We start from the raw sequence: 24,499 nt of genomic DNA on the forward strand, positions 1-24,499 counted from the left end.
AAATAATATCTTAAATTGAATTAATAAGAAATAAATTGAATACAGAATTATAATACCAAGGCATTCTATTTTCAGAATTCATGCTTCTTTTCTGTTGATCCAATATTTTTTCAACTGTTTTCAAAATTTGTTCAGAGCCAACATTACTCACACATGTCACACATCTGTTATTTCACACATTTTCTTTCCCCATAAAAGATGTTTGATCAACATCAAAAAACTTCATATCTTTTGAGATGAAACTGGATCAAGTGCTGTATCATTTTTAACTGTCACCTTAAGTGTTTGAGTGTCACAAATTTATTCAACCAACCAACCAAAATGGAAATCATAATGACACAGCTTGTATTGAAATAAATCATAACAACAGCATGTGTAACCCAAAGAGTGGTGGCACATGAAAGCAAGACGAGCGGATACAAGCAACAACTATCTATCGCATGGTAAATAAACTGAAAACAGTTCCAAGTGAGACAAGACCATGGCAGGTCACTGTGAAGGTGCCAACTGAGTTTCTGACTGTTCAACAAAGTGGAAACTAAAAAAGAAATAAATTGTATTTGTGATAAACTTTGCCTACATATACTATTATCTCCAGTACAAATAAAAAAATAATAAAACAAAAAAATAAACAAACAAAAAAATGCATCCCCCTTCTCTCTATAGAGTAAAACTCTGGTTCTGTCTGTCAGCTGTTGTTGTGATCACACAGAATCGTTGTCTCAGATTTCTTTTGGTTGACACTGAAGATTTTTACAAGCAAAAGTAGTCAACTGTGATATATTTTTTGAAAATAACTAGTCAGATATTAGAATAGCTATCAATGTTTTTTGCAGTATCAAATTTGACAAATTTGCATCAAGGTTATGTGGCACAAATCATGTGATTCAAAGCCTCGACACATTTGTCCCCCTCATCGTCTTTCACACACTGGGTGACTGAGTCACATGCATTACCTTTTATTCTGAGGGAGGAGGTGATCTTACCAGATACTTCACTAAATGAACCTAAAGGAAAATAAAGCACTTTCTTTTCTTTAGACTTCTTCAATCTGTCAAAAATAAAAAAAAATAAAGACAAAAATGTACTTTTGGTTCTTCGTTTTTGACAACCACCAGAAAAAATCATTTAATGAAATAAAAGATTTTGTTTTTGTTTTAAAACACATGAAGACATTAAATGCTACATTTCACACACACACACACACACACACACATATATATATATACATATATACACTCATATATAAAACACAAACACACACAAACACATTTTGCACCAGCACCGTTGTAGAGTAAATGTATTTTTCTTCATTTGTTTCAATGAACTACACTTTTATCTTGATTTCCATTACAGGTATACAGCAAATAGGCAGGTATGGATTTTACATCCTTAACAATTTTACTTCTACAAAGGGAGTTGTAAAAATACTTGAACAGTTTGCCCTATAATGTGACACACAATGGATGGACAATATTCTCAAATTTTATTAAGTAGGTATAAAAACTGATTCAACTGAAAAACACTTCAGGGAATACATCCTTTCACAATAATCTAAAAACACACCTGGGAATTAATCTCAAAAAAGTGATGAACAAAATCAACAAAGAAAACTATAGAACACTGAAACAGAAATCAAAGAACACACCTGAAGAAGCAGAGACTGTTCATGTTCTTAGATAGGCAGAATGAATATTGTCACTATGGCAAAACTACCAAAGGCAATATCCAGATTCAACGTAATCCCCTTGAAAATACTAATGACATTCCTTACAGTGTTGAAAACCCAGTCTTGAAATTCATTTGAAATAATGAGATCACGAATTGCTTTGGCAATTGAATTCTGAGTAAGAAAAGAAATGTAGGACATCTCATAATACCCAATCTCAAAGTAGACTACAGAAGTGAGTAGCAAAAACACCCTGGTATCAGCCTCAAATAGATATGAAGGTCAAAGAAATAGAATATATGAAACAGAGACACCCCACATATTTACAGCTACCTGATACTTGAAGAGGGTGCTAACACTATACGGTAGACAGGAGATATTGGTTAAAACAAAAGTTACTGGGAAAAATGGATACCCATAGAAATCACTGGCAAGCATGTGACAAATGAGGTACAGTGACACACTGTTGGTGGGACTGCAAATTATTACAATGGCTCTGGACAGAAGTATGGAGATACTGAAAGAAATACAAGTGTACCCACTCCTTTCTTCTTAATCAAAAGAACTAAGATTAGCATACTATCATAATACAGTGACATTGATGTTTGCAGTAGGCCAATTCACAGTAGGTTATTGATGGAAAGTTGCCCATCCGTAGTTGAACGAATCAAGTGCACAAAACTCAGTGGGAAATGGAACTATAGCACTGCTAACTGACTCAATGGCCATAAATCTGTACACATCAAACAAAAGAAGAACTGGAACTCTGAATAGACTATAATCATTACTGAAGAATGAACACACTGACTCAACCCCACAGTACCTTTGTCCGACTGTTTATCAGGGTACACACTCTTTGGTGGCCAGAGGCGGACTCCTCTGTTCAAAGGCTTACGGAAGTCTTCAGGATGTGTTGTTGACTTCTTTTCCTTTGATGGGAGGCAACAGCCTGGGAAATGTGATAAAATAGTATCAGCTGGTGAAAACTTGCTAGCAAAAGAACATAGGGTCAACAGTAGTAATTCAAATAACAGTTGAAACAGTTTTAATTGACATGGTAATTGTAAATATCTCAGAATACAATTTGCCCTTTGAATTGAAGTATACAATAATAGAGTATATATAAATTTAAATATTTGTATTTTTTTCCAGTGAGAAGTTTTTTGTCATTTTCAACAAAAACGATGATCGTGGAGGACATTAATTTAAATGAAATGGTCAGGCACAGAAGGACAAGTATTGCATAGTCTCCATCTTTGATGGAAGCTGAAAAGTTGATCTTATAGAAGGTGAGAGCAGAATATTAGTTACCAGAGGGTGGGAGAAAATGTTACAATTTAAAATTAGGAAAAATTACTGGTGTCTATTGTGCATTCTTCGACAAGACATGAAAATAACACAATCTATGTTTCAAGAAAGAGGAGAGGGATTTGAAAGTTCTTAGAATTCACACTTTTGAACACATTTTTCACCATTGGGACAGCAATCCACCTGAATCAGATTGTCATTAAGGATGACATTGCCAAGTGGAGAGTTCTAAAACCCAACCGACTATTGCGTGCACAAACACCTTTATTAAGGTGAAATCATAGAGTGGCAGAGAGAACAGTGACCAAGAGCAGAGTCTGTGGCCATGTGACTTATGTTTTCAAATCCTACCTCAAAGCTGTACATACCTGTGAGAGTTAAATAAAACCCTCAAACCCCTCTGTGCCTCATTTGCTTGTGTGGAGATGCAGAAGTGTTCACCTAGCCCATGTAATATTACCAGGCTGACAATGATCACATACAGGCAGCCTTAAGAAGATTGGTGCTTCCTATGTGTGCTAAAGTATCCTATCATAAAATGTGTGGAAGAGTAAGCAATATTTGGCAATATTTGGCAATATTTGAACAGTGGGCTCTGAAACTGATATCATCCTCCAGGGTTGTGGGTGAAGGAAAACCATTCTTCATTATTTCAGTTGGATATATTAAACGGTCAAGGAGAATATCTGTTATTACCTGTGACCCCAAATCAAGCTAGAGAGATGAGTGGAGCAGACTCCTTAACCCACAATGTGGAGTTTTGGCATTTGAAATTTGGAGATTTTTATGGGACTTATCTAGAAGCACAGCACTGCTGAGGGGTGGATGTGGGACAGGAACATCGGTGTTTATCTGGGATCAGAGATCCCTGAACACTTGAGTCCTGTTGTTGATACCTCAGAACCAGGAACCCTTAACTCTTCTCACTTTTTCACAAATCCTCCTCCCGAAGGCCTCTTTGGGAAGACTGATGTCCCAGACGGGTTGACTGAACAAAGTCTCTTGCGCCTTTCTTGAAATTATTGATGAGAAATAAGAAAATTTCATCCAAAGTGTCACTGAAGGACAAGGGTATAGTCGAAACATGAGGCCATTCTCCCTACGGTCTTCTGCTTGCCAACTGCCTCAGAAGAAGTGTTTCTGGTGAGCAGTTGATCCCCCAAATATCAGAGCTGTGTGTGTCTGAGAAACTGTTTCAGAACTCAGGACATTCTAAACCAACTGCCACTTGATTTATGTGCCAAGAGTTATGTTTCCTTCTGCTGTTCACCACTGTATGAGCTGTTAGCGTGAGTTAATGGGGGAAAACACATACCCTGGACTGGTAGTTTGGTGGATTCATGCAGGAAGTTGAACGCCCCAATTTCTGTGAACTAATATTTTTTCATTTTTCTTATAATTTTGTATTTTACAGACTTCATTTTGATTCATCGTACACAAATGGGGTACATATTTTCATTTCTAAGGTTGTACACAATGTACATTCATACCATTCATATAATCATGCATGTATACAGGGTAATGATATCTGTCCCATTCCACCATTTGTCATGCCCCAGCCCCTCCTCGCTCTCTTTTCCCTCAAGTAATCTAAAGTTCCTCCATTGTTCTCTCACCCCCAATAATCAACACCATTATATATCTTCATCCACTTATCAGGGAGAACATTCAGTCTTTGGCTTTTGGGGAATGGCTTATTTCCTTTAGCATGATATTCTCCATTTGCATCCATTTATTTGCTGGTGGAGTTGCAAATTCGTGCAGCTACTCTGGAAATCAGTGTGGGGAATCCTCAGAAAACTTGGAATGGACCTACTTTTTGACCCACTTATCCACTCCTCGGTTTATACCCAAAGGACTTAAAGACAGCATACTACAGTAACACAGCCCCATCAATGTTTATAGCAGCTCAGATCACAATAGCTAGATGGTGAAACCAACCTTGATGCCCTTAAACACATGAATGGATAAAGAAAGTGTGGTATACATGCACTACAGAATATTATTCGGTCATTGGTAATACTTTTTTTTTTTTGCAGTTCAGGGGATTGAACCCATGGCCTTGTGTTAGCAGGGCAGACACTCTACCAGCTGAGCTATATCCCCAGCCCTGTCATAGGTATTTTAATTGGAATTACAATGAATCTGTATAGTGCCTTTGGTAGAACAGTCATTTTGACAATCTTAATTCTGCCTATCCAAGAGCATGGAAGATCTTTCCATCTTTTAAGGTTTTCTTCAATTTCTTTCTTTTTCGTGAATTAATATTTTCTGCACTATCATCTGAACAGATAGAAGTCTGTCTGAAAACCTGCTGCAGATGCTCCAGCTCCTGATCAGGTCTTTTCCCACTGATCTTCCTCATCCCTGCTTACATCCTGGAGGGCCAGGGGCCAGAGATTCATCTGCAAAGAAAGGACTACCGATAACTATAGCCTGTGAAACTGAGGGTCCTTATTGTACCCTCCCTTAAGTCCCTCATTTCCTTCATTATCGCATGTCCACTCCACTTACTTCCTGGCATTGTCCTTTGTTCTCTCCTTACCAATAGTTCCCAAACACCGGGGATCTTGTAGTCCTCACCACTTGGGAAGAGGACTCTAAATATCAGCTCTTTTACCTTTCTGCAAAAGCCTTGATTTAGACTTCTCTAACATCAATTTTAGAGGTTCATATAGCTACTCAGAAGAGTTTGACCTGTAATGACTTTTCATGGGATATCTATTGACTTTCTTATCATCTGCATTCTCTCTTTTTTTCATTTCATGAAATCAGGGTGGCTATCCTACCCCTGCTTATTGATCCACTGAAAGAGTGCCCATGATATGGGCATTAGGAAATATCCATTTTTCTAAATTGAGGAAAATATTTAAGGCAACTATGTGGATAGAATAATCAAATACAATATTTGAGTGATAAAACAAAATTATGAAATACTTATAACTCAGCAGAGTAGTTTGAGTGTGGAAGATTACAAATGAAGAGGAAAATATATTCACTACAATTAACTTATCCTTTTGAAGAAACAGTCATCAAAATATCAATGTGAACATACCTCCACCACAGCAATTCACATTTCCCATGTGGGACTGCCACTGAAAAAAAAAAAACACACCACTTCTTCACAGTTTGATCCTCAGCTTACTGAATGACAGTTGGAATGGAACGTAAGGTGTGTATCCTGTTACCATTGTGACACTCATTATAGAATTTTCAAGCCAGCACATGCCACATTAAGGAGTGCTGCTCTGGTCTAACTGTGTGTTTTACTCGCCCAAGATTGTTGTTTAATAGTGTATTTTCCCTTCAATAACTGAATCCTGGACCTCTACATTAATGATCACTGTTTAGACACAAATTAGCAAAAATGTTCCAGCCCTCCTTCAATCTTTTCATTCATCCTAAAAGCCTGGTGTGAAAGGGAGATATAGCTTCCATTTGAGAATCAGAAGAGATTCCATACTTCGTTTGAAATACCAACCCTACCCATTTCCCACTATTTATGAATCTCTTGACATTTCTTGAGAGAAAATTTTTAAGGTTGCTTTATTTTATTTTTCTATAGAACATAATATTTCATAAAGAAACAATGCTAAAAAATAGTACAAACATTTCCATGAGAAGCGGAAAACAGAGTACGAGAAATTAAGAGCATTTATGTCAGTGTATTTATGTAGAAACCTTTCATATCTTAATAAAATAATTATAAGTACATTTTGCCTTTCTGATAGATAGCTTGGTCATTTTGGTTCTCTTTGTTGACATACTTTGAAATCCAAGGTAGAAAATCTAGAGTACTCTATTTGAAATGTATGGAAAGGAATATAACTGGGAGAAGGAAAGGCCATATTGAAAGACATAAAATCTGCTTTCACTTGTAGGAAACCTCCAAAAGGAAAATATTCATCGGATATTTTCTCATTTTGCTTTTATGTGAATATCAGTATTTTGGTTGGGAAAGAAGTACACTTTTTAAATACACAAATTTTGTACTTATATAATTTTGTGAATACATTTTTCTAAGTCAACATCTTGTTCACAAAATACAAACAAAAATTTAAATTTAACCTTTAAAAATACTCATTTGGCAAAGAATTAAATGATTATCTTTACTGTGAATTTGATATAATATCATCACTGTGCACACTGTCCCATTTTCTTTTCTACTGCCCTGGCCATTAAAAGTTGTTCCTTCTCTAGTAAAAGGCACTGCATAAATTGACCACAAATGCTACAGAAATTAATAGCATTTCTGTCAATACATTTATGTAGAATCCTTTCCTCTCTTAATATCTCTATGTCCACATATATAGGAAATACAAGTTATCAGATGATGTCTTCATAATTTCATAAAGGTTTCAATTTGCTTGATTTGTTTAGAAGTGACACAACACTTTCAAACAGATGCAGGTGCCTAGCCTGGCACCTGATACACAGTAGGCCATCATTACATGTTCATTAATAAGTCCACCAAACATACCACACAGAAGAGCGTTTTCATTTGCAATGTGTTTGTTAATGTGTAGGAAATAATTTCAACTTGATACATTGAAGACAACTGGCCAAAGCTCTCTCATTCTTATGAAAACATATAAAGGTCAATGTTTGTTGCAAAAAATAATTTTACATCTTTACTTAATATTTATATCCCACTCCTAAACAACTATCGATATCACAAGAAAATAAGGTCTGAAGTAGTGGTAGTGAGTGCTGTAGAAACTGTAAGGTGTACATCAAAATGAAACGATGTGGACAGTCAGGTTAAAATGAGAAAAATATTTCCCTACTAAGACTCATAAATGATGTCAATTTCACCCACCACTAAGAAACTTGAGTATGATTGGGTTATTTATGCTCCTATATTTCTATGAAATAAACATGGGAAAATTCTGTTAGGTATTTCAGACTAGGCTATCAGTTTTCTCAAAATATGAGAATTTTGACTGTTTTATGTTTGGTTTGTGAGAATTTGTATTAGCAAAACTGCCACAGAAAAATTACATTGGAAAATCAAACTTTCATCCTGAGATAAATGACCACATTTCTGTTTTAGGTGAACAAGGAGAATATGATCCAAGCATTTTTTACATGTAAAATTGTATCATTCTTCATTGTCATTGAAGATACACTTCATTAGGTATAAAAACTTTTGTTTTAAATTTGTGTATATAACTATACCTGGTGGAAGATACCTGTAATCTAAGACAAGTGTTCCAGGTTTGAGGTCTACCTCAGCAATTTCAAGAGACCCTAAGCAACTTAATGAGATGGTGTCTCAAAATCAAAAAACAAAAAGGACTGGGGATGTTGTTCAGTGGTAAAGAATGACTTCGTTCAAGCTCAGTACCCCCACCAAAGTTTTTTCTAAAACTATTGTAAGATATTTTAAAAATATACATAATGGGTAAATTGGAAAATAAAAATATTTGTGGTATTTGTCATGGAAAACTTTGTTCGATTTTGAAATAAATACACTTGGTATCAGGTATTTGGACCTGTCTTCCAAAGTGTCATATTGTAATATCAGTACATTTAAATAACTGATAATGCATGTTAAGATACCTCTATTAAATTATACTTTTAACAAGAAAACTTTAGTAATTACCCAATTTCTTGAAAATGAAAACATAGTTTGAATGATATTGGCTTACATTAAAAGAGTCCTTTTCAAAAATGAAATTCCACAAGACTGAGAATTAAAATTTGTTTTACCTACTAAGAATTTATCTTCATAGTATAGAATATTTAATGTCTTTTCCAATACTACAGTTCATTTGTATAAGTACTACTGGGTTTTCTATAGTTCCATCTTTAAAAAAATTTTTAAATGAATTTACTGGTTTTATTGGCTCTTCTGATCTAGAAGTAATAAAACACCTATTCACTATGCATATTAAAAAATAAAGTGTATAAAAAAACCTTGGAAACCTTTTTTGAGACCCAGAATCCCTGACACACCAGGGTATAGGAAAGAAAGTCAACATAAAGAGGTACTTTACAGCATCTCAGATCATAACGTTTTAGATTTTCTTGGTAATATTCATGCAGTATACATAAACAATATGCTTGTGATTTAGCAAAATCTGATGAAATTGCAAGTAAGGAAAAAAAATGAGGTAATTCTGGCAGGAAGAAAAGCTGTTTAAGTCCCTTCTTCTTTCCCTTTAAAACCCTAAAAAAGCTGCGACTTCTTCCATATGAGAAGCTGGAGATGAAAAGCTGAAAACTAGTGTAACACGTGGCTGTGTTAATTTTCAGTCATTTCACACAATGGTTAAGCTTTGATTAGTGAAATAAAATTAGTGTTTTTTTCCCATGCAAATAAAATGTCCATAAAAAGTCAGTGAAGGCATCACCAATGACATGCAAAACTGAAACATGTTATTTCTCAAAAATTTGAACATATTAATTTACATCACATATGTACAAAGCATGTTTAAAAGGAAATAAAAGAACTCTCTTGAATTAAATTATATATTTCAGAATAAAAACCTTTTCTTTTGGGGGAACTCTATCAACTTCCAATCTCAAGCAAGGGTTCTGTTGTTTGCTGGCCATGGGGTGTGTAGGGAAGCAGAGAGGAGGGGCTTAAGAAGTATGAATGTGTCTAATTCCACAGTGTCAACCTTGAGGACTGCTGGCTCTTCTTAGAGATGAGGGCACTGAGACATGCAGTGGCTGACCTCCCGTAACACTTCACTCCCAGTTTATGATCCAGCACTGTGCTCTACGTTGCAAGGAGAGCTACTTCTTTTAACAGTCTTGGTTTGGAGCTAACTCTGACAAGAGGTTCTCAGATATATTTATATACAACTTATCAACCAGTATTTTTGGTGTGTATAATATATTGTTCAACCTATCATGTACTGACGCTCCTAAGAATATCATAGTGATTTATAATGCCTAACAATTGGACTTCCCTGGACGATGATGAAGAATGGAATTGTATTTTCCTAGGTCTCCCTCTGGGCTTGTTAATTACATCCAGCAGAGTGAACTCTGTTCCAAAGGTCATCACCTTCTCTTCCCCATCCCCAGAAGGCATGAGGAAAAGAATGGATGTTTCTCAACTGTTTCCACTGTCAGTCCACTTACTCCACCAAAATAACTTTTCTTTCTTTTTTTTTTTTTTCATCAAGGGATGCTTGTAAGGCTTATATTTTTTCTGAGAGTCTACTGTGTCAGGACCCTGTGTCCTCCCTTGTTTTTTTTTAATTGTAAACAAATGTGATACATGTTGTTTCTCTTTTTGTACATGGAGTAAAGGCACACGATTTGTGTAATCATAAATTTACATAGGGTAGTATTGTTTGATTCATTCTGTTATTTTTTTCCTTCCCACCCACCCCTGCCACCCCTCTTTTCCCTCTATACAGTTCTTCCTTCCTCCATTCTTGCCACCCTCCTTAACCCTAACCCTAAATGTTTTATTCTTTTTAATTCTTTTCATATGGCAGAATATACGTATATTTATCCAGCTTTGCTGCAAAGAGATGGGGTATTTCTCCACATCCGTAACAGTTTTGGTCAATTTCAGGTAGATAATCCACATCACGGAAAACCACACAACCCTAGATTTTGTCCTTCATGGCCTCCTTGAAGCCCACTTGAAGAGCATCACAGGATTAAAAGGTTGTGTACCACTCTGTTCAATGACATAAAAGGCAACTTCCTGCTGCTGTTTCTGAAGCATTGGAATAAAAATTAGGAAGATGATCATGGTGTTGTGGAAGGGAATGAGAACTACTACTTTCCATCTGGGTTTAGGGTCTTCTGGCTTCCAGTGACCTCCTGGTTCAACATCCAAATACTTAGTGAAAAGCTGATGAACTTCATCAAAACTCATTCCCTTACAAGGACACTGAGAAATCCTCGCATGTAAGGCAGCTTTTCCTTGTAGGGAAGGAATGGTGAATACTGAAGTTTTCTGGGAGATAACATGTTGTTCGAACAAGATTGTCAGTTGAATTATTGCCTTTAGAATAATCTGTGCCATTGAGGGTGGTGTTTTATTTCTGCACAGCCTGATCATGTCCTACAGTTTTCACATTTTCTGTCAACATTATCCTTGGAGCTTGTGTGATAGTGAGGAATGTGTTTCCAGTACCCAGAGTCAGAATGATGATGTAGAGACAAGGCCAGGAGAAGGAGAAGATGAAGGCTAGGATGGAGCGTTTGGAGGCCTGCATATCCGCCAGAGCACAGCCTTCTTCCTCTTCCCAGCCAGCAGCTTGGCTGTGCTCCCAGGCCAGAATCAGGGCCACTGTCCAGGCCCTAAACTTCCATGAGTGCGCTAAGATCCCTAGGAAGGGCTGGGGTTGTGGCTCAGTGGTAGAGCACTTACCCACCACGTGTGAGGCACTGGGTTCGATTCTCAGCACCACATATAAATAAATGAACAAAATAAAGGTCTATCGACATCTGAAAAAATTAAAAAAAAAGATCCCTAGGAAGCAGAGGTGCCCCACAGAGCAGCTCTGGGAACTGGGCCCTAGAGGGAAGGAGGAAAGGGGAGAAAGAGGATGCAATGAATGGGAGGCCTGAGAGCCAGGTAGGAGAGGTCCTGGAAGACTAGAGGAAGGACAGAGGGAGGAGAGGTAAGGCAAGACCGGGTTCCAGCGACCAGAGGACCTGAAGAGGCCACAGAAGGGCCAGGACTTCCATTCTCTCTGCCAGGCACTGGCAGGGGAGGGTTTCAATGAGGGAGAGGTTCAGGCGGCCAGCCCAGGCACGGTGTAGTGAGGGGCAGCTCACTGCAGCCTGCCATCCTCCCCAGGGTCCTCTCACTGCAACTGCCTCACAGTGCACCTTCCTGATGAGCAGCTGACCACCCAGATGGCAGAGCTGTGTGTGCCTGGCAAAGTGTTTCAGAACTCAGGCCATTGTAAACCAACTGCCACTTGATGGCTGTGCCAAGAGTTGTTTCCTTCTGCTGTCCAGCCCTGGATGAGCAGTTAGTGTGAATTATGGGGAAAACAGATACCCTGGATGGTGCTCTGTTGGATCTGTATCGAAGTTGACCCAACCCCATTTCTGTGAAGTAATATTTTCTGAGCACCTTCCTCACCATCTGCAGACTTATATTTTGAGCCTTCATCTGAGCAGCTGGAAAAAATTCTGGCTGAAAAAGGGGTTGCTGCAGATCTACCAGCTCTGATCAGGCATAATCCTGCTCCTGTACTTCATCCTCTCTACAAGATCCTTCAGGGCCACGAGCCAGAAGCTTACCTGCCTTAGATTCACCCACCTTTAACTACATCCTTTGAACCTCCATCAATGGATCCTCCCTAAAGTCAACCAGGCCCTCATTTCCTCCATTATCATGTGTCCACTCCACTTACCCCATAGCGCTGTTCTTGTTGCTTTCTTCCCAGTAACCCCCAAACACCATGGATCTTGTAGTCATCAACCACATGGAAGTTACCCTTAAATCTCACCCTTTTTCCCTTCTACAAATGTCTTGATTTAGACTTCCCTAACATTACTTTTTCATGTTCACATACATTCAGAAGAATTTGGCTTCTAGTTGCCCTTCATGGGATATATATTGCCTTACTTAGCATCCATATTCTTTCTCTCTCACTTTGTTTTTTGATCTCATGAAAACAGAGGAGTGTCCTCCCCCTTTTTGTCTATTCACTCAAAGAGTACACAAGATATTGGCATTAAGAAAGATACATTTTACTAAGTTTAAGAAAATTTTTAGTATAACCAGCTAGATAGAATTATCATGAAAATAAATTGAGTGATAAAAGAAAATCATGCAGTATTTATAATCCGTCAAAAAGATTGAGTGTGGGACATGAAAAAATCAAGAAGAAAATATATTCAGTGAAAGTTTACTGATTCCTTTGAGGAATCGGCCTTCAAAATGTCAATGTGAATATACCTTCACCACAGCAGTTCAGATTTCCCATGACCACCTTAGGTGCCAAACTGAAAATCACACCACTGATTTCCAATTGGAACTTCAGCTCAACAAGGAACAGTTGGAATGCAAGGTAACATGTGCGTCCCACACTACCAGGGTGACCAGCCATTTTGGAATTTTCAGAGCGAGCACATGTCACACTATGGGGGTGCTTCTGTTCTCTAAATAAGTGTATTTTTCAAGTGTGTTGTTGAAGAGTGTATGTGTTAATTCAGAAACTGAATCCCAGACCCGCACATTAATATTCTCTGTTTATGAACATAGTTGAACCAGTCAATATAACCTACACAAATAATTGTATTGATCATAGAAGTCTGGGGTGAAAGGGAGACATAGGTCCCACTTTCAGACTCAAAAGAGATTCCATTTCTGGTTTAAATGCAGACCCTACCCATTTCCCACTATTTGTGAATCTCCAGACCTAAGTAGATAGAGAAAATTTTAATTTTTTTAGAATCAGAATAAAAATATATACATAGAAGTATATAATTTATGAGAGAAAATTTCAGGGTGAAGGGATTTTAAGATTCTATCCCACTAATTTGAAATTTGAAAATAAAACTGTATCATCTGTTTAGTTCCCTCTACAGTGTTGTGTTATGAAAATAGCATACCAGTCCTCTGAATCCCTCTGGCTTCATATCACCATGTGATCTTCATTCCTTGCAAGGCCAGCCCCAAAGATGTCACCCATAATGTTCTGATTCAGCCAGGAGGGACTCTGTCACAGGGAAGCAGATATCACTGCCTCAGGTAACTGGAAACTGCCACTGGAATGTGTTTATATTGCTTCAGTAGGTTGGTAATATAATTAATGTACCAGAAAACATATCTGCCTGAGGAAAACACTTCAGTCTGTCTGATCTCTGAATTTCCTCAGTGGTAAGTTGTGTAGAGCTAAAGCTTAGAGGGTGATTGGTCAGGTTTCCCTCTATCCAAGAGGATACTGTCATTGAACAATCTAAAACACAAAGATCCTAACCTGACCAGATGAAAGTACCTGCCATTATATAGAGATTCCTAAAAGTGGTTGTTAATTCAGAGACAAGATCTGAAGTGCCCACTTCACCATCTGACATGTCACCTGAGCATAGGAGCTGTGGCCAAGAGGACAAATCTTTCTAGAAGAGAGAATTAGTGAGGAGTGTCTAAATGTGCCCACGAGAAAGGAATCAGCACTGGCACCACTGCTGGATAGTGAGGATGTGCCTTAAGAATAGGCACAATTCACTCAGGCAGCAATCCTGAGTGAAGGACACAGGCCCTGGGCTCCCTGCTCTGTCACTTTGAGCTCCCTTCTGGAGTATCTGGAATGTTTTATGGTCTCCCCAGTGAACCACAATCCTTCAGGAACTTCCCAGGCTGACACCCTGGAGCAGAGTCTTCCAACACATTTCCTAGATAAGGTTCCTCATGAATCCTCCTCAACAATCCATGGTTGTACCCATGCCCTCAGCCCTATGTCACTGAAAATGTGAGAGTCTGACCTTCAGAACTTAGCCATTATAGACCATGCATAGAATGGATTGCAATGACTTCCATCCCAAAGACTCTTCCATGGACACCTGTTGATCCTCAGACAGGCCTCCCTCTTAGAACAGCTGCCCCCACCCATCCTTGATGGAAACAATAGAGAAGTGGCATGTGAGGTACCCAAGCAGGTGAGGCAGGTGGAATTCCTGTCACCCAGTCCAGGGTAATATTCCCACCTTATTGCTCTGTTTCCTTTAGGAAAAAAGGGAAAGATTTGTCTTCAATTCTTCTTCAAAACAAGAGCAGAAAAGCGTGAAATGTGCAATACATGTGGATCAAGAATCCTCAAATTTACTGCCAGTTCTAGTACGACCCTCCTTTTCAATGGTAATAGTTGTTGGGCAAGTGGAGCACAGGGTGTTTCTTTACTACAGCTCTGTATGTCTCTTAAATCATGGTCATCATCATCATCATGATCTCTATAACTAACCTTTTTATTTCATTTTACACCTCAGTTCATGGTTATGGTTTGAATGTGAGGTGTACCCCAAAAGCTTACATGTGACTCACTGCAGGAATGCTCAGAGCAGAAATGACTGTGTTGTAAGAGTCTAAACCTAATTAGTCGATTTTCCCTGAAGGTATTTTTTGAAGTGTTAGGGTATGCCTGGTGGAGATTGGAATTGGGCACTGGCTTTGAGGTATATATTTTTTATCTGGAGAGTGGAGACTCTTTCTTTCTCTCTGCTTCCTGATGATGCAATCTGCTTCACTCTGCCATGCTCTTCTGCCATCATGTTCTTCCTCATTTTGAGCTCCAAGGGATGGAGATGACTGTCTATAAACTCAGATGTCTGAAAACATGAGCCCTCAAATAAACCTTTCCTCCTCTTTAATTGTGCTGGTCAGATCATTTAGTCACCAAATGAATAAGCTGACTAAAATGGTGGTCTTGCATTTCTGATTCAGTCTTGGGTGCCTTTTTCATAAGCGCAGACTCCCTCCTCATTCAGATCTAGTGATGCCTGTTCCGACCAAGGAAAAATCACACTCTTCAGTGAGCTTCTTCCTTTGGATTCCCACAAGGAGATCTGGACCTTGTGCTCCTTCCAGAGATTCCACTAAATTCATCTAGGATATTTCGGTCATGGTTTGTGCCATTGATATCTGAAAAAACAAGTTTCTTAAGGTAAGCACAGGTGTCCCCATTTTGCATCATGTAACACTGAAGCCCAGAAAGCCTCAGCTGCCACCTCATATAGCAGCACTGTCATGGTCAAAACAGACCAAGCTGAGCTGAATTCTGGTCCTGAGCTTTTTGTGTCAGAGAATGACCAGGATGAATAGGAGATGGGTTATCTTGAGGCTCAGGCTTGGTCACAGGGCTTGCTTGTGTACCACATTGTTCACTGCTGTACCACCAACCATGGCCTGTTTATCACCAGGAGCCTGTGCTGGCCTTCAGGTGGTAGTTTCTGGGGACTGTGCCCTGTTAGAGCTGGAGAACTTGTGAGGGGTGTAGAGTCTGCTGTGCTTCTCAGGGCTGGCCTGGATTTTACTGGTTCTATCTTTAACATAATCTCATCCCCTTTCCTGAGCAGATGGGTAACACATTTCTCAAGATCACTTCTATCTGGGGCATCTGAATTTTAGGATATCCTAGGGACTGAAGTTTGGGGATACTGTAGGTTTCATTCTTAGGAATGTGGCCCCTGCAACATACCCAGGGTCAAGCTCAGTGTCAAGTTTGGTTCTGGAGTTTTTGGCAATGGGGCTTAACCTGGGTACAGAGCCTCACTGAAGACAGTGAACAAAGGAGCAGGAGAGTCATTGTGGAGACACCCCAGAGTTCAGAGCTGGACAGGGCTCCTTGTCTTCTGTCATTCACATGGGAAGGATGAGGTTCTGTGGTCAGTAGTCCCTACTGAGGTAGGTGGTGCTGTACATGGTTCTAAGGTAGTCATCCTGTACCTCTCTCCATCACACATAGACCTATTCTGACTAGAGATGCCAGAGCTTCAAGTGCAGTCCTTACTACTCTCTGATTTGGTGGATGACCTGGAACATGCAGAACTCTTTTCCAGTTGTGCTGAAGTACGTCCTGATTTGCCAAAATTTTTTGCAAGCTCTCACTCAAACACAGAGTTGTTTTTTTCCTCCTATGAATTGTTTTTTGGATTGCTCTTCTTCCCCTTCTGGGCTACCACTTCATCTCTTGTATGAATTGGGGCATGTGTCACTTTGATGCCTTGAGTCATAAAGAATTTTTCCCATAAAGTTTTGAGGTCTTCTGCAGCTAGGGAAGATGTGGTTTGCCTAGGCCACGGGAAGGAGATGAGCTTCTGCGGCTACAGATTTTGGTCTTGCTCTTGCGTCCACAACTTCACCTATGTTCCCAGAGGCAGTGCCACCCCCAGGGACTAGTTCCTTGAAGTAGTAGAGTGAAAACTCCTGTCGGTGATGCCAGTGTTTATCAACACCAGTGTTCATAGCTCTGTTCCTCTTCCCAGGCAGCCACCAGCAGGTTCAGGCTCATGTACTCCAATACTTCCTGTGCCATGTTAGGAATGCAAGATGCAGAGGGCACCAATAGAACATGAACTTGTGATGATGTAGGGTACACAGTGGTGAGCTCTCCTGTCACTGTGACCTGCAGGAGTCACCCTCCAGAGAATGTCCCCCAGAGGTCAAAGTTACAGTGTTCAGAGCAGTTGAAAATCCCAATTCCCCTGATCATGACTTGAAATGATTTCTTCCACCACACTCTTTGACCTTGATGTTCGCCCAAGGAATGGAGTCAGCTGTCTACGGACTGACACTTCTGAACCTGTTTGCACCCAGATGAAATTGTCCTCCTCTAATTGTTTTTGTCACGTGGTTTGATTGTAGCAGTAAAGAAGCTAACTAAAACACTCATAGGTGTTCTTCTCAGGGAAACTATTCTCTTCTGCATGACAGAAACCCACTCATTGTGTGCTGTACATTTCCTCTTGAATATGAGCATCACAGGTGGAGCTCTAACAGTCATGCTAAGGTCTTAAGATCACCTGAATCCATGATTTTTGAGGAGTGAGGTCACTCGTGATTGTTAATAACTGCTAAGGGGGAGATTCGTGAACCAACCCAGCACCTAGCCAACACAGGTTGTCCATATTTTGGAAGTGCTCCAGTGGTTTCCCATTATTCCCTTTATTCAGTTGAATGCATTTCCTCTTCTATATCTGGATTTTCCTGTATAGCTCCAGATCTACATGCCTGATTCTAACTTGTTTAGGGATACTGCCTTCGTGTGGTAACCCATATTTGAAGTCACCCAGATATATCCTCAGGGCATCTCTAAGAGTTGGGCACACACTTGTGGTTGTATAGGCCTGTGCCATAAGTAACTTATTTTCTTTCTACAGGAAGGTGGAACCCCTTCAATAGCCAATGGTTGTTGGGGCATCAGCTGTCCAGAATTTAGGACTCTTCATCCTGAGACTTTATTCCAGAGGAAGACCACGGTTTTGGTTTCAGTATTATGTCTATTTGCAATTGTTGGGGTAGGTCCTTGCAGCAAAAGACCCCAGGGCTCTACCATATCATGATACTTGGATTATGTGCTTCCTATTTGCTTGAAATAGCAAGTATGTAGGAAAATTTGGTGAGACACAGGTACTCAGATAATAAGAAACAAACCATAAGAAGACTCCAGTCCTCATATTGGCAAAAATGTTTAGGATCTAGTTGTTTTCAGCATTGTGACTCATGTTTCAAAAATTAAAGGGCATATTATTATATCCTGTCCTCCCACCAAAGAAACAGAAAAAAGGAAGTCTTGATGGTGAATCATGTTTCTGGAAACAGCAAATTTGTACTGGGGATATTGCTTCAGTGTGAATATTAGGAGTGAGGAGTATTGTCCAGTGTTTGAGTCCTAGAGCAGGAAGATGAGCAGGCAGAGGTGTCAATGAGGTTGCTCTTTGTCCCTGGGTCCAGAGGACTCTGCAATATAACAGAAAGTTATGACAAGGACAGGACTGTGTGTTTATGTCTCGACATACAAAAATCACATTAGACAGTTTTGGGTTTTATAAGAAGATCATGTAATTATTAATTAAAAATGCAACAGTTTTCAAAAGATTTATTAATTTCCTTTCTCACCACTGAGAGTCATGTACATTCCTTATTTTTAAAGTTTTTATTTTGAGACCAGGTCTTACTAAGTTGCTTATGGACTCAGTGTTGCTGAGGCAGGCTTTGAACTTTCGTCCTTCCTGCATGGGAGCTACTGGGATAACAGGAGTGCATGAATGTGCCTGGCAATGTGTGCTCTTTCTTCTCACTTGAAGTAGGACCATATTGTTCTCAGATACTTAGAGCTGGTCTGAGTAGTTCAGCTTACCTCATCATGTGCACACAATCCCACGATGCTCATGAAACATTGTCATTGTCCAGAACAAGTTCTCAGGCACAGAAAGCCAAAGAATGGAACTGTCTCTTGCCATTTTCTCTGGTGAAAGGGAGGAAAGAGATGGTCTCATCCATAGAAGAGGCTTTATGGAGATGTTTTCCATCCCAAGAACCCATGACCTTTGCTCTGCAGGGCTCTGAAATAATCTGACAGGATTTCATATTTAAAATGCAATCAATTCTGCAAAGAAACCACATTTCCAATGGATATCTATCCTCTTCTGTAGTTTGGACTACACTGAGAAAGTGAGTGAGCAAGTTAAGACCAAGGTCTCATTCATTACTCAGAGGTCATGTGAGAGTGAGTGTCAGGCCTCAGTAGGTAGTTTCTTGTCCCACATCCACATCTGTCCATGATTCTCTGTGTCAATGACAATGTTTCCACTGCCATCAAAGGTGCCACAATAATATTCCATCTCATCCAAAGGCTGCATCACACTGATGGTCAGGGTGGTTGTGTTCCTGAGTTAGAGCCAGAGAATCTGTTAAGTATTCCTGAGGGTCACTTGGTACATCTGTAGATGATCAAGACAGATGCCTGGATGACTTCAGCTGGCACCAGGATACATATTTAATGCCCAATTTTTCTCCAGAGCATGTGATCAAGACTGTTTGATTTGAGATCACTGATATGGAGGGTGGCTCATTCAGCCTTTAGAAGACCATAAACTCTTCAAGGAGAGGTAGAGTTGAGAAAGACAATGAGGGTACCTACCTGGAGATCCACTTCCAGGCCGGTGTGGATGAGTCCCAGGGATACTCTCAGGCCCTCAGGGCATTCCTTCCACCTCCATTGTCAATGAACCTCAACATGTAAGCAAAACGCCCCTCTCTTTTGGTAGCTGCCACCAATTGGGCTCATATAAACCAATGAGCCCAGTGTGGGGCTTTCACACCCACTTACCCAGCTCTAACAGCAGGTTCATGAGCTTCCTGACACCACAGGCAGGGCTTGCTAGGCTCAGAGTCAGGGCAGAACTGGTCCCAGAGCCCTGGGCTACATGATTTGATGGGAACCCTGAGTCAGCACCTGTGTAGTAAGTGAGGTATCCAAGAGCAGGGGGATCCAGGCCATGGTGGAGGTGTACCTCAGGTGGCTTCCTGAGGGCCAGGTTGGGGTGGTTTCCTAAGAGGCATGTATTATCCCTCACTGGTGTGAGATGCCAATTATGAAAATCAGTCTGAGTTGAGACTCACGAGCCACTACTCATGGAATTTGTGTTTTCCAGAGCAGGACTCCGCCCCCCAGGGACACAGCAGTGGGAGGATTAAATCGTGTATGTCCTCATGATTCAATATGAGTGGATCATATATGTCTCTAGAGACCTCTTGATGTCCTTGAGATTTTCTACTTTGTTGGATTATAGATTTTCAGAATACCTTCTAATTGTCTTTTGTATTTGGATAATGTTTTCCGTGATATTTCCTTTTTCATCCTGAATTTTAGAAATTTGAGTTTTCTCTCTCCTTCTCTTTGTTAGTGTGGCTAAGGTTTTATCAATTTTGTTTATTTTTTCAAAGAACCAATTTTTAATTTTGTCAATTTTTTCAATTGATTCTTTTGTTTCAATTTCATTGATTTCAGCTCTGATTTTAACTATTTCCTGTGTTCTACTTTTGGCGTTGATCTCTTCTTCTTTTTCTAGGGCTTTGATCTGTAATGTTAGGTCATTTATATGTTGACTTTTTCTTCTTTATTGAATGTGCTCCATGAAATGAATTTTCCTCTGAGTACTGCTTTCAGTGTTTCAGAGATTTTGATATGTTGTATCTTTGTTCTCATTTACCTCTAAGAATGTTTTTTTTAAGTCACCTGTGATGTCTTCTGTTATCCATGCATCATTCAGTAGAATATTATTAAATCTCCAGGTGTAGGAATAGTTTCTGTTTTTTATTTTGTCATTGATTTCTAATTTCATTCCATTATTATCTGATAGAATACAAGGTAGTATCTCTATCTTTTGGTATTTGCTGAGAGTAGCTTTTTGGCATAACCTATGGTCTATTTTACAGAAGGATCCATGTGCTGCTGAGAAGAAAGTGTATTTTCTCATTGATGGATGGAATATTCTATATGTGTCTGTTAAATCTATATTCTTTATATGTCTGTTATCGATTGTGTTCTTGAGATCTATGGTTCTTTGTTTAATTTTTGTTGGAATATTTGTCCAGTGATGAGAGAGGTGTGTTATATTCACCTCATTTTATTGTGTTTCGGTCCATTTGGTTCCTGGAATTGAGAAGGATTTGTTTGACATATTGGGATGAGTCATTTTTTAGGGCATAAATATTTATGATTCTTATGTCTTGCTGATTTTTGGTTCCCTTAACCAGTATGAAAGGTCCTTCTTTATCCCTTCTAACTAAATTTGGTTTATGTTTGCTTTATCTGATATGAGGATGGAAACCCCTGTTTTTTTGCTGAGTCCATGTGCATGGTATGTTTTTTTCCATTCTTTCACCTTTAGTCTGTGGGTATCTTTTTCTATGAGATGAGTTTCTTGAAGGCAGCATTTTGTTTGGTCTTTCTTGTTAATCCACTTTGCCATACTATGACTTTTTATTGATGAGTTTAGGCAATTAACGTTCAGGGTTAATATTGAGATCTGATTTGTATTCCTGGTCATTTTGACTCATTTTGGTTTTTAACTTGACTTGGTTTCTCCTTTGTTTGGCTTTTCCTTTAGGGTAGCTCTTCTCTTTGCTGACTTATATTGTTGTTTTTCATTTCCTCCTCATGGAATATTTTGCTGAGAATGTTCTTTAGTGCAGCTCTCTATTTGTAAATTCTTTTAGCTTTTGTTTATCATGGAAGAATTTTATTTCATCATCATCTGAATGTAAGTTTTGCTGGGTATAAGATTCTTGGTTGCCATCCATTTCCTTTGAGATCCTGAAAAATGCTGTGTAAGGCCCTTCTAGATTTTAGGGTTGGCCCGAGAAATCTGCTATCTGTATTGGTTACCCCCTGAATGTAATCTGATATTTTTTCTCCCAGCCTGTAAAATTCTATCTTTATTTTGTATGTTAATTATTTCCATTTTAATGTGACATGGTGTCGATCTGTTGTAATTTTGTATATTTGGTGTCCTGTAAGCCTCTTGTATTGGATTTTCCATTTCATTCTTCAGAATTGAGAATTTTTCTGATATTATTTCATTGAATAGATTGTTCATTCCTTTAATTTGTTTCTCTGTGCCTTCCTCAATCCAATAATTCTTAAATTTGGTACTTTCATAATATCTCATAATTCTTGAAGTTTTTGTTCATGATTTCTTACCATCTTCTTTGGTCAACTTTGCTTTCAAGATTAAATATTTTGTCTTTGGTGTCTGAGGGTCTGTCTTCCAAGAGATATAGTCTGTTGGTGATGCTTTCTATTGAGTTTATAATTTGGTTTATTGTTTCCTTCATTTCAAGAATTTCTGTTTTTTTTTTTTCAGAATTCCTTTCTCTTTATTGAAATGCTCCTTTGCTTCCTGCATTTGCTCTTTTAACTGTTGATTGGTTCGATCATCCAATGCCTGCATTTGCTGTCTTATCTTTTTATTTCTCTGATCATTTTAATTATGTACATTCTGAACTCTCTTTCTGACATTTCTTCTGCCATGCTGTCATTGGATTTTATTGATGCAGCATCTAGGTTTGTTTGGGACACTTTCTTGCCTTGTTTTCTCATATTGCTCATGTATCTTCCCCTCTAGGAGTGCAAATCTGAAGTATTGAATTTTCCCCCTGATAGACTTATAGTGTCCCTGAAGGTTTCCAATACCCACACCTTGACGTGTGAGATCAATATTAGCAGCACACCATACAAATATTATGCATTCTTAATTCAATCAGTCCCTTTTAACATATTAACCATATTGTGTTAATAAACAGAGATTATGGGTTCAATTATTATTTACAGCTTAGCCAATAGGTTTTCAATAAAGACCACAATTTCTCATGGTGGACATAGAGGATGGAGTGGGTCATAGGATATACCATTAATGAGATAAGAAGTGGGTCTATAGAGGTACTATGTCATACAAGTAGTTCGATGGGAAACTGAAGGAATTTGGTAGTTAGCATGTGGAAAGGGAGAAAGAGTCTCCAAGGAGACAGATAGACAAGAGAAAAATAGAGAGGATGAGAAAAATATAAATAAAAGTAGGAATAATATTAAGAATAATAGGGATAATTGTAATATTACTACTAATAAAAAATTCTACAGCAAAACTATACAGTACTGTTCAAAACTGCTAGTCTTCAGTAGCCTGATGCCTGAGAGGAATTTGATAATGCAGTGACCCAAGAAGGGTGCTGCCCCTCTAGGGATGGTGGGTTCCAGGTGGGATATAATCCCTGTTAGTGGGCAGAGGTGCCTCCACATATTGACAGATGATCAACTATAGCATGGGTGCTAGAACTCGGGCTGTGGCCAGGCTGGTCTGGGCCTAATTCTCTGGGCTGGGACTCCCAGGTGTGGAATTCTCCCGCAGCACCACTGGGCTGGGACTGCTTCTGAGCTCGTTTCTTGATACAGTGGGTTCTGGATTACAGAATTGTTTCACACCTAGAAACAAGCGGAGAGATTAGTGTTGTCATTGGAATGCTGCCCCAGGCCATTATTAATGACAGTTTTTTACATGGAAAAGGACTCTAGTCAACTGTGCCTATAGTGATTTCATGTCATTCCAGTTCTATGGATGCAAGTCATAGCTTTATGTGGGACAGAACACATGATGCCTGCCCTGAACTTGTTCACTCTGTAGAAGATGCTACTGAATTTCACCTCACCTCCAGCATATCCATGGTAGTATGGAAGTCCTTCCAGGGCCACCCAGGAGTCAGCCTGACCTTGAAGTCTTTATATGTCCCTGACTCTACAGTAGATAGATGCTTTTGCAGTCCAATCTGGCTGCTATAAAAAAATCAACTTCATCTGGTTATTGACAAAAAATTGAAATTCATTTCTAAGAGTTCAGAAGGCTGGGAAGTCCATGATTAAGGTACTAGCAAACTCAGTTCCTGGTGAGGGCTTCTCTTACTGCATCATCACACCCAGGAAGAGATGGAACTAAATCAGGGTCAAATTAGTGTTGCCTGGCCTTTTGATTTGGCATTCATCACATCCATGTGAGAGGAACCCTCAAAGCATTATTTGTACCTTAAAGTGAGATTCTTAATACAGTTGCATTGATGATTAAGTTGCATCATAATTTTGGAAGAAGCACAAATACTCAAAGACATGGCAGTGGCTCTGATACCAGTTTGACCTGACTCAGCTCAGCAGATCCATGTTAGTGGTGGACAGGGTGCTCAGGAGACTGTTCCAAGATTGGGATTATGGAATTGAAGTACCCACATTATGATCCCTGGCTAGGGTGAACCTGAGGGGTTACAGATGCCAGGAGAAAGGGACAAATTTTTCCTCTGTACAAAGGCTACCTACACTCACCAAGTTCATAGATTATTGGTGCTGAGATCGATGAGAAGGAATACCCTGGTGGTACAGAGTCAATAGAGCAAACCCAGGACTTGGGAAGGGGTTTCTCTCAACTGTTGCTTCATTGACATACAAATAATTCCATTCCTCTCCTGTAGTTTGTGTGGCCTTCTACAAGGTGACTGAGCCATCATTGGTGTCAGTGGTTCCAGGACAGACAGTCTGGTTCACCTCT

General features: G+C 39.3%; 3 protein-coding genes and 1 pseudogene across 11 annotated transcripts in view; 3 read left to right on the forward strand and 1 right to left on the reverse strand.

The window, feature by feature from the left end:
* LOC124991706 (immunoglobulin lambda-1 light chain-like) overlaps positions 1 to 24,499 on the forward strand; it is a 1,192,366-nt gene that overhangs the window by 642,370 nt on the left and 525,497 nt on the right. The window lies entirely within an intron of this gene.
* LOC124991707 (immunoglobulin lambda-1 light chain-like) overlaps positions 1 to 24,499 on the forward strand; it is a 1,154,667-nt gene that overhangs the window by 600,212 nt on the left and 529,956 nt on the right. The gene's annotated exons all lie outside the window — the stretch shown is intronic.
* Positions 1 to 24,499, forward strand: part of LOC124991709 (immunoglobulin lambda-1 light chain-like) — a 981,515-nt gene that overhangs the window by 422,545 nt on the left and 534,471 nt on the right. The gene's annotated exons all lie outside the window — the stretch shown is intronic.
* On the reverse strand, positions 9,731 to 11,166 carry LOC124990504 (beta-1,4-galactosyltransferase 6-like; annotated as a pseudogene).

The sequence above is a fragment of the Sciurus carolinensis genome, chromosome 8, assembly GCF_902686445.1.
Source record: "Sciurus carolinensis chromosome 8, mSciCar1.2, whole genome shotgun sequence".
Lineage (NCBI taxonomy): Eukaryota > Metazoa > Chordata > Mammalia > Rodentia > Sciuridae > Sciurus > Sciurus carolinensis.